The sequence below is a fragment of the Acartia tonsa genome, chromosome 3 (genome assembly GCF_053477335.1).
Source record: "Acartia tonsa isolate MP-2025a chromosome 3, ASM5347733v1, whole genome shotgun sequence".
Classification (NCBI taxonomy): Eukaryota; Metazoa; Arthropoda; class Copepoda; order Calanoida; family Acartiidae; genus Acartia; species Acartia tonsa.
In genome coordinates this window covers 31,413,404-31,424,518 of record NC_137262.1, presented here as the reverse complement: position 1 = coordinate 31,424,518, position 11,115 = coordinate 31,413,404, and the positions used below count along the sequence as shown (strand labels likewise).

Genomic DNA, 11,115 nt, shown 5'->3' with positions numbered 1-11,115 from the left:
GGAATTTACGTTTAATTCTGTTTATTGGTATGATTTTTAAAATACCATTTGAATCTATTGCCTTTTTAAATGTTATGCTGTTTGAAATTTTGAGATCCTTTTTGTATCTTCTATTTTAATTGTAAGCTCTTTGTTTAGGTACGCGTTAATTCTAATTTATTTCAGACTAAATCAAACTCATATAAATTTAAAATGGGACGTGTTTTCAGCTGGGAATATTTCTCCTTCCTCAACATTGATGAGGCTGCTGCTTATAAGGTAAATATAGTTATGGTCAAGCTGCTGCTTATAAGGTAAATATAGTTATGGTCAAGCTGCGTCTTATAAGGTAAATACATTAGCATCCAGGCTGGTAATTTCCCTTAAAGTGCTTGGCGAAAACAAAACCACCCTCCCCTTCCTTTTTTGTTTAATTGATAATAAGTGGGGCAGATATTTTTTTTCGTTAAACCCCTGCAGATGGCTTAAATCTGCCATAAGTTATTTACCCATTCAAATATAACCCAACCTCTCCTTTATTTCAGCTGCAACTCGTACAGGTTCTTAATGAATTCTAATTAATTTTGATGCTCTGTTGCTTCGGGATGAATAACATCTTGAAAAGAGAGGCTTTGCTGCAGTTTTAAGTTGTTGAGACTGTCTGCTGTTTTATTACATAAATGTAGTCTTAAAGCCACGCAACTGCAGATTATAAACAAATGTGTAATTAAGCTGGGATGCAGTTTTCTTGTAAAATTATGTAAAAGTAGCAGGCTGTTTGTTTGTCTTGTTTGTAGTGAAAGATCTTGCTAACCACTTGACCCATATGATACTCCTCTTATAGTTTTTGGAACTATGATATAAGGTGGTAAAGGGGGGGGGGGGGTAATGCAACTATCTCGTAATTAATGTATAAATGGCACTTATAATTGGAATTTCGATCTGAAATTTTGCATGAGTAATCCTTGGTAGGTCTATTTTCCCTAAATCGAACAAAAAGTTGGAAAAGTAACGGCTAACGGCTGGCGGCTCAGCTGTTTAGCCATTTTATGGCTATTTTCAATGCAAATCAATCACGAAACCTATCTACATAATACTCTTTGCTGCTCCAAAACGTATTCTAACGATTATAGCAGATAGTTGCTGGTACTAGAAATCTAAAAAAAAAAATTTTGTATCATTTCACATGATTTAAAGCAAAAATAGGTTTCAAAAAGTTGATTTCTACGTAATTTATGACAGATTTGCATTAAAAATAACCCAAAAAAACGGCTTACCACCTTATATCTTAGTTCCAAAAACTATAAGAGGAGTATCATATGGGTCAAGTAGTTAGCAAGATCTTTCGCTACAAATACAAGACAAACACACACAGCCTGCTACTTTAACATAATTTTACAAGAAAACTGCATCCCAGCTTAACTACACATTTGTTTATAATCTGCAGTCGCGTGGCTTTAAGACTACATTTATGTAATATTGCCATTTATACATTGATTACGAGATGGTTCCATGAAACCCCCACCCCGCTTACTAATAAACTAATTATTATCTTATTTTTTTAAGAGATTCCTATTCTTTTTCTTATCTGGCTGAAGCTTGTTAATTATATGGGACTAATTATCTTATTTTTTTTTATAGGAGATGCTTATTCTGCCCCTTCTGATCCCTATTCTTTTCTTTATTTGGCTCAAGCTTGTCAAAACACAGAAGGTGAGATTTTTATCTGTTAATTTGTTGAATGCTAATTTCTAAAAATCATAGCTTTTTGGTTAAAGGTTTATAAAAGTTTATTTTATATTTTAATTGTTACTGAGTTCTACTACAAACACGAGCCGCGCTATTTGTACGCAATTTTAAAAATGTGCGCATTTATTTTTGCAAACCCTTTACTAATATTTAATAATTTACTCGCAAGTTAAGTTTAAAATCAGTTGGGACATTTTACCACTTAGCACTTTATTTTATAACTCTACAAACTAGAGCTCTTTGCGGTTCTAACTGTATGCACAACTTTTTTCTACTAATAACACAAATCGCGCAATTAAGTTTTAAAAAGTCTGCATTTTTTGCACATCCTTTAGGTAAGTTTATAAAATCACGAAACCTTTGCTTGTACCGAAGTTTTGTTACAAAGGCTTTTCTTTTTATTATAAAATTCTTATGTTTGTATAAGACAATTATTTTTTTTGTAAAAATCTTAAATTATTTTTCTTTAGTCCCAGGATGATATGACCTTCATGGGAGCCTACCAGGATACTTTGGCCAACGAGGTGGATTCAGGTATAATGATTAATTAAAACATATTTTTGATCACATATAATGTTTTTTGATATGAAAGTGTTATATGTTCACAAAGGCAAATGTTTATCTTGCTGAATTCGGTGCTTTTATTTATACCATTTTTTTAAAATTTGAATTCTTTGTTTTATGATAACTTTAATTCATACTGTGTAGCGTATGTGTACTAGTACTACCCAAATATTTAGTTAGCCTTTTTTCTTCCCTCCTATCGCTAGGTGCTTTGATCAGGGAGTGTATAGTTGGACTTGTAACATATTTTTCAAGTCTGTAAGTTTTCGATTAAAGTTTAAATTAAAGGAAGCATATATCTTTGGTAATTTTATTTAACCTGCCCAAAAATAGATGAGAACCTGCCATAGTCCCAAGGTGAATTTTTAAAAAACTTTGGCTCCACTAAAATCAGTTTGCCCCACTAAAATCAGTTAGGCAAACTAAAAATTTAGAGGGGATAATTTTGCTTCACTAAAATTTTAGTGGGGCAAACTGATTTTAATGGGGCAAAAGTTTTTTTTTAAGAATTCACCTCTGTTTAAGGATTTAAGCTTAACCTAAATAGATTTACTGTCTTAAGACTTATTTTAAAATCATAAAATGCCTTTAATTAATAAGTAATGTGTTTGTAGGTACCGAGCTGGACTCTCCTGACGAGGCTGAGGATGAAACTCCCGCCAAGAAGGATGAGGCCGAGAAGAAGGAAGATTAAGATCATCATCATTAGTTTCCCCCAAAAAATCTCAACGTTAGATTTCATTCTGAAAATCATCTCTGCTTCGCGCGTTCATTAAAAATTAATAAGTTACTTTTATACATGTATTGGTTAGATGTATGAGTTGATTTTTGTGTATTGGTAGTTCCTTTATTTGTAACCAGCAGCTACGTCCCTAGAGGCCTCTAGATGGGGGTTGAATTTGCCCCCCTGCCATTCATTTTATATTTTTGTTTTTATTTGGTACCCTCCCCCTCCCCCCCCCCCCCTAATGGCTATAAACCTCAAATACCCATACGTATCGGTTCAGCGGTTAGCGAGATCCTTCGTTTACACAGATCCTGTTACTTTTATTTAAGGATAAATCAAAGATTTAACATTGCCTATACCTTTAGAGGGTGCCCGAAACTGCCCCCCCCCCCCCTCATTCTTAGCATTCTGTATTCTTTTTACTTCCAAACAACTAATACAGTTTATTAGGTACATCAAGACATATTTTCTAGCTAATTCAATACACAATAATTCATTCATGCATCTTGTCAGTTTAATAAAAGAAAATACCTACAAAAAATATAAAAATTGTACAAAAATAAAATAAATTATGTAAAACCACATGAATGTCATTATGTTTCAACTGTAAAGATGTAATTCAAGTGCAGTAGTTTTAATTGGATTTTTTTCTGCATCAATTATTCTATTTTTCAGTTTATTTTTAATCTAAAAAGAAATTAAAACATTGCTGCATTTAAAGTCATACTGAATGTGAACCATTATCATATATTTTTATATGTAACATATATGTAAATAATTTTTCTATGCTTATGAACCTTATCGAATAAAATTGCATAAAGATATTGGGGATGATTATTAGTCGTATATTGTTTTTATGTTTCAGCTAACTATTTTTAAATTTTCAGAGATTTCTTATATAAATAGATTTACATGTATTAAAGTCCGTCGATCCATGGTTATTGCTCGTACATAATTTTCTAAAAAACGCTAACTTTTTTCAAATTACAACTGAGAATCTTCTTTTAAAACGATGGTTAAGAATATAAGTGGATATTATGTTTGAGGTTAACTGTAAATTTAGTTTGAAAAGTTTACTGGACAGTTCGATCATTCATTAGAAGGTGGAAAGATTGGGGGTTAGTTATTTTAGCCCGCTGAAAGTTTCATTTAGAATAGAACTTAAAAATCTGGTGAAAGATCCAAGCAATAATATATCTATTTCGAATCTGGTGGATAGAAACCGGTTCTCTTCCATACGAAAAAACTATGTCTAGCATCGTATTATACCCAGCTTTCTACGAATAAAAATAAGGGTATAGTCCTTTCCATGACATCGCTCCATATGGGGCGATGATTTTCTATAGCTCCTTCAAGGAGCTATAGCATAGCCTCTTATCATATGGAGCGATGTGATAGCCCCTTTTAAGGAGCGTTCATATCGCCCCTTATGATAAGAGGCTATGCTATAGCTCCTTCATGGCCTCTTAATAGCTCCTTTAAAGGGGCGTTCATATCGCCTCTTATGATAAGAGGCTATGCTATAGCCCCATGATGGCTCCTTTATAGCCTCTCCATCGCCCCTCCGTAGTCCCTTACCTTAATTTATATAACAACCCACTTGATGGCCCCTACATCGCTCCTCCATCGCCCCTTCTCCAAATTTATATTACATTGTACTTTGATGGCCCCTACATCGCTCCTACATCGCCCCTTCATCGCTCCTACATCGCTCCTTCATCGCTCCTTCTCCAAATTTATATTAAATTGTACTGTGATGGCCCCTACATCGCTCCTACATCGCTCCTTCTCCAAATTTATATTAAATTGTACTGTGATGGCCCCTACATCGCTCCTACATCGCTCCTTCATCGCTCCTACATCGCCCCTTCATCGCTCCTTCTCCAAATTTATATTACATTGTACTTTGATGGCCCCTACATCGCCCCTCCATTGCCCCTCCATCGCTCCTACATCGCCCCTCCATTGCTCCTTCATCGCTCCTTCTCCAAATTTATATTACATTGTACTTTGATGGCTCCTACATCGCCCCTCCATCGCTCCTACATCGCCCCTCCATCGCTCCTACATCGCTCCTTCTCCAAATTTATATTAAATTGTACTGTGATGGCCCCTACATCGCTCCTACATCACTCCTACATCGCTCCTACTTCGCTCCTTCATCGCTCCTACATCGCCCCTTCATCGCTCCTTCTCCAAATTTATATTACATTGTACTTTGATGGCCCCTACATCGCCCCTCCATCGCTCCTACATCGCTCCTTCATCGCTCCTTCTCCAAATTTATATTAAATTGTACTGTGATGGCCCCTACATCGCTCCTACATCGCTCCTTCATTGCTCCTACATCGCCCCTTCATCGCTCCTTCTCCAAATTTATATTACATTGCAACTTGATGGCCCCTACATCGCTCCTACATAGCTCCTCCATCGCTCCTCCATTGCTCCTTCATCGCTCCTACATCGCCCCTTCATCGCTCCTTCTCCAAATTTATATTACATTGCAACTTGATGGCCCCTACATCGCTCCTCCATCGCCCCTTATTAGCCCCTTACCTTAATTTATATAACAAAGCTCCTATATGGCCTCTCTATCGCCCCTTAATAGCCACTTAATTTAATTATATAACATTGCCCCTACATAGCCTCTCCATCGCCCCTTAATAGCCCCTTACCTAAATTTATATAACATAGCCCCTACATAGCCTCTCCATCGCCCCTTAATAGCCCCTTACCTTAATTTATATAACATAGCCTCTACATAGCCTCTCCATCGCCCCTTAATAGCCCCTTACCTTAATTTATATAACATAGCCCTACATAGCCTCTCCATCGCCCCTTAATAGCCCCTTACCTTAATTTATATAGCATAGCCCCTACATAGCCTCTCCATCGCCCCTTAATAGCCTCTTACCTTAATTTATATAATCCTTACCTTAATATATATAACATAGCCCCTACATAGCCTCTCCATCGCCCCTAAATAGCCCCTTACCCTAATTTATATAACATAGCCCCTACATAGCCTCTCCATCGCCCCTTAATAGCCCCTTACCTTAATTTATATAACATAGCCTCTACATAGCCTCTCCATCGCCCCTTAATAGCCCCTTACCTTAATTTATATAACATAGCCCTACATAGCCTCTCCATCGCCCCTTAATAGCCCCTTACCTTAATTTATATAGCATAGCCCCTACATAGCCTCTCCATCGCCCCTTAATAGCCTCTTACCTTAATTTATATAATCCTTACCTTAATATATATAACATAGCCCCTACATAGCCTCTCCATCGCCCCTGAATAGCCCCTTACCCTAATTTATATAACATAGCCCCTACATAGCCTCTCCATCGCCCCTTAATAGCTCCTTACCTTAATTTATATAACTGTTTTGGATAAAAACCCTAATTAGCCGATGTTATCACCTTTGAACATATACATGAATTTAAACAAAATAAAAACAATATCTTCTAAAGAATTAATTTATTGACAATTAACATTAGTTAAACAGATTTAAACAAAATATTTAAGAAATATATCAAAATATAGGTAGATTGAGGTAGGTATTGGTAGGTAATAAGGAAATTCTCTGATTTATCTCTGTCAACAGTGTTGAACTAAAAAAATTACACTTTTTTAAAACACCTTCATAGATTCAATAATATTAGATTGATTTTTTTACTGATAGCTTTTAACTAATAACTATCTATTTTGATTTTAATATTTTCTTAGACTTGTATTATATAAGGTTTATAGAACACTTAAGAAATATTAAACAAACTAGAAACTCAAAAAAATCAATGAAATAATAAAAAGAACTCTTTAGAAAAATGTATAAGAATTTATAAGAAAAAACTTACCAATTTGTTGAAAAATCAGGGTTTTGATCTAAATATTTACTCCACTGTGGATCACTGCCAAATTTATATGCCATCACTAAGAATTATCTCAATAGGCCTAGATTATCAAAAATTATAACATAAAAATAGCAGTAAAATAAAAGTTACAAACTATTGGTCAATGTTCCTTCAACAATTTCATAACATCTCCAATTACAAAACAGTAATAAAAGAAAACATGAAAATATTTACAAAACATTGACAAATAAAAAATAACCACAACTTTTACTGCTATTTGAGTAAGATCATAACAAAAAAAAATAACAGTAAAATAAAATTTACAAATTATTGGTCAATACTCCTTCAACAACCTCATATTTTCCTCAATTACAAGACAGACTGAGCAGACCGTCAATTAGTAATAAAAGAAAACATGAAAATATCTACAAAATATTGATCAATAAAAAATAACTATAACTTTACTGCTATTCAAGCACTAAAAAATGTTCTTTTGACTAAAAAATAACACGTTTCAAACCTTCTCTGGAGGAGTACAGAATCTTACTGACTTCTAGTTTGTTTTTTTACCTCTTTTATAACCCTTTAATGACGAAAAACCGGTTTGAGTACAAAAATGCTTTAAAATACTTAAAAATTTACTTTTACTTTTATTGTAACATACACGTTTTTCTGATTATTTTAGTAAAAAAACGATTTTTTTAATAAAAATTAGACATTAGACAAAATAGATATAGACTAGTATGCAATAAAAAATAGAATTCAATTCATCACAAATTCTCTAAAACACTGGCCAGGACCAATTTGATGAATTGAATTCTTAAAGTACTAACCTTTCTTTTTCAATTTTTTCTGCTTTTTCAAAAAGTTCTTATCTCTTTTCATCTTGTCTTGTAAAATTACACCTTGAGATTTCATGATTTTTTTAAGTTTGTTGAAATTATTAGTAAGTCCCCAATGAAATTGAAAATGTGAAATTTCTTCACCTGGATTTCTTGAATTAGCACACCAATCATGAATAATGCTATGATTTTGGAGTATCTCATTTGTTACTAACACAAATGCCTTATCATGATCTGTTTGTTCAAAATGGTTCAAAATTTCAACAAAAGATAACATTTTTGTCCAATCTCCTTTTGTATTATAAGTTATAATTTTACCATTTTTATCTTTTCCTAGGAAAGGCCTATCAGTGTTTGCAGCTAAAACAATGCTCTCTTCAAAAAGTAAAATTCCAAAATTGTTACTATGGTTTAAGCTTGATCTATAAAGAAATCTGCACAGACTTTGGTGTACTTTAGTTTTCATCTCGGTTTTATACACAGCCTCATTACTATCAGTCTTCTCATTCTCATCAATATCATCAGTCTTCTCATCAATATCATCAGTCTTCTCATCAATATCATCAGTCTTCTCAACAATATCATCATAACTTCTCTCATCAATTTTCCTAGGCTCAAGGAACTTTGGCAAATCAGTCTTTAATTCTCTGACTTTATTAGCATAGTCAAGTCTGAATCCATTCATATCATTATCACTAAAATTGAGACCGATTCCACTAATGGCATGCTCTGCAAATTTACAAACATACATGCCACAATCAGTGTAATTCTGTTGGTGTGGCAAATCTTTCCTGATAGTCACAGAGAGTTTAGTTTCTAGAATTTCTTCCATATAATCCTTGCATGATTCAAAAAGTGAATTAGGTTTCTGTTTGTAATGAAATGAATCATAAAACTCTATTTCTTTTGATTTTGGATATATTATTGCAAGTGTCCAATGGGCTCCTAAACATAAAGGTACAATAATCAAGTCATGCCCATTAAAATACATCCTATATTCAGCTTTATACCTCATAAATACAGATTTACCTTCTTTCAAATCATTAGACAAATATTGACTTACAACAAACTTATGGTCAGGTAAACTAGCAAAAGTATTGATAACACAAAAAATTATAACTTCATTTAGATATTTCTCAGGAGTTGCTAGTCTCTTTAGATCATACACAGCAATTTTCTGATCTTTTACTGCTGATACAATGGTGTCTGGATCCTTGAGTAATAAATTGTCTAGTGGAATATTTTCATATTTATGAAACTTTTCATGGCTTATATCTTTTTCATATCTAGACTTCTGTCTTCTGAGGGTAAGGCCTCTCTCCAACGCTTTGAATTCACTAAAAAGAAAAAAATAAATGAGTAAGAGCTTAAAAAAGGAAAGCAAAATAAACAAACAAAACAATTGCACTCTTTAAACTTCTAACCAAAATAAGACTTGGAAATAAAAATTATTCATTTATTTAAGACTCAATATTGTAAATATAAATATTCATACAATCTTACAATAATAAATACATTATATACTAAGGTTTCAAAAAAATAAGCAAACCATATAGTATTAAGGTAATCAAAATATAAGATCACCATTAATACAATATCATCATTTATTTCATCAAGAACATTTTGAAAATATACATCAACACTTATAGATTATCAAAGCCATAGCGATTTAAGCACAGCATTTGATTGAACTATTGGATATTGAAATCAAAGTGTTTAAGATCTAATATTCTTGATGATATCAAACAATAGACAAGCTTTGACGAAATATAAGTTAAGCATTGATCTAAGTTTGTACAATAAACAAGTAATAGACAAGCTATGACGAGATATAAGTCCAGCATTGTTCTAATTACTTCACACAATAAACAAATATTAGACAAGCTTAGACGAGATATAAGTCCAGCATTGATCACTTTGTACAATGAATAAATATTAGATAAGCCTTGACAAGTTATAAGTCCAGCATTAACTAATTATTCTGTACAATAAATAAACATTACTATTAGACAAGCTTTGACGAGATATAAGTCAAGCATTGATCCAATTTTCTGTACAGTACTATATACCTGGTATACTAAAAAAAACATACAAGATTCTACCTTGAGCTTAACTAAATGGATAACATTTTCTAAATTGCTTTTGGATATTTTTAATTAAGCTCAAGCTCATATAATTAAAGATATTTCTGTTGAATATAAGAAGCAAGTTGATGTTCCTTAGAATTGAAATCAATCTCATCAGAGGCTAGTATCAGGACCAGATCTTTGATACTTCTCTCAACTCTCCTCTTGACAACTTCTTCATAATTACGATATTCAACAACAACTTTGTTAATACGACCATCAACGTTCGTTTCAACAATCTTACCATATTTGTATTTTATGTTCCTTGTTCTATTTGATTCTTGAACGACAAAAAGAACAACATCATTCACCTCAGGAGGTCTTGCTTCAGTGAAACGTTTGCCAGGAATAAATCTAGGAATAAAGTCACCTAAAAGTTCAATAAGCTTGTCATTAGTAGCAGCAACTTCTTTGATAGCTTTGGCTGGATTGAAATCAACAGTAACAAACTTCTCAGGACTTCTTGCATTGTTTCTACCTAAAATAAATAAGTTAGGAGTGATTAAACCCAACTCTCCCATTGTGTGAGCTTGATCATCCTGATTTGAAGTAATAGGCAAACTGTTAATCATGGTAGCAATATTCAATCCTATAGTTTCCCATTGTAGGTAACTATGTTTCACACCAAGTTCAGCTGCTTTCTCCAAAAATTCCTTCAAGATTTTAATCTTTGATTCTGCTCGTCCCCTTTCATTATGTCCTAGAGGAGTGCTATAATCAAGGATAATGTTCTGTTTAGACCATAAATTCCCAGCTAGATCAGTAAAAGATATCTTTGCATGTTCCAGTGACTTGAAACTAGATTGTGAATCAAGCACTAAATACTTTGGCCATCCATATCTGTTTGCTGATCTGGTTAATGCTAACAGGATTGAATTTACAGTCATGTCTTCTAATGCACCTATTGACGTACATCCTGAAATAAGACATACCTGTATCAAGAAGTAAGCAGGCTTAGTTACTCTTTGCTTGATACTATCATGAGCTTTATACACTCCTGCAATGTCAATCATGGTGGAGAAAAAAGGAATAGCTTTCATCAAAGAATATGCAGATTGATTTCCAGTAAGAGGAAGATAATGTTTCTTCATCAAATATCTGCAACGTGGACAAGTATTCCGAATGAATTTAACCAATTTTCTAATCCTTTCAACATGAATGATCTTTGAAACAAAAGAAACTGTCCTGTCTATTCCACTGTGTGGACAAAGCTCCCAATGAACATACATTACAATAGCATATGTAACTACATCTGATACAAGGAACAC

The 11,115-nt window shown here is 33.3% G+C and overlaps 2 long non-coding RNA genes across 10 annotated transcripts; one reads left to right on the top strand and one right to left on the bottom strand.

The window, feature by feature from the left end:
- Positions 1-3,843, top strand: LOC145313911 (uncharacterized). 9 transcript variants are annotated; one of them, XR_013877560.1, is made up of 5 exons: positions 125-258; positions 1,621-1,692; positions 2,199-2,262; positions 2,907-3,093; positions 3,544-3,843. It is a non-coding gene; the product is annotated as an uncharacterized LOC145313911 (long non-coding RNA). The 9 variants fall into 9 exon arrangements; XR_013877555.1 differs by having other exon boundaries at positions 3,533-3,843; XR_013877557.1 differs by having other exon boundaries at positions 3,493-3,843.
- A 2,647-nt stretch (positions 3,844-6,490) lies between these two features.
- Positions 6,491-7,431, bottom strand: LOC145313907 (uncharacterized). Its single transcript, XR_013877546.1, has 3 exons — positions 7,400-7,431; positions 6,883-6,979; positions 6,491-6,639 (listed from the first exon to the last, which is right to left on the bottom strand). It is a non-coding gene; the product is annotated as an uncharacterized LOC145313907 (long non-coding RNA).
- Positions 7,432-11,115: the final 3,684 nt, after the last annotated feature.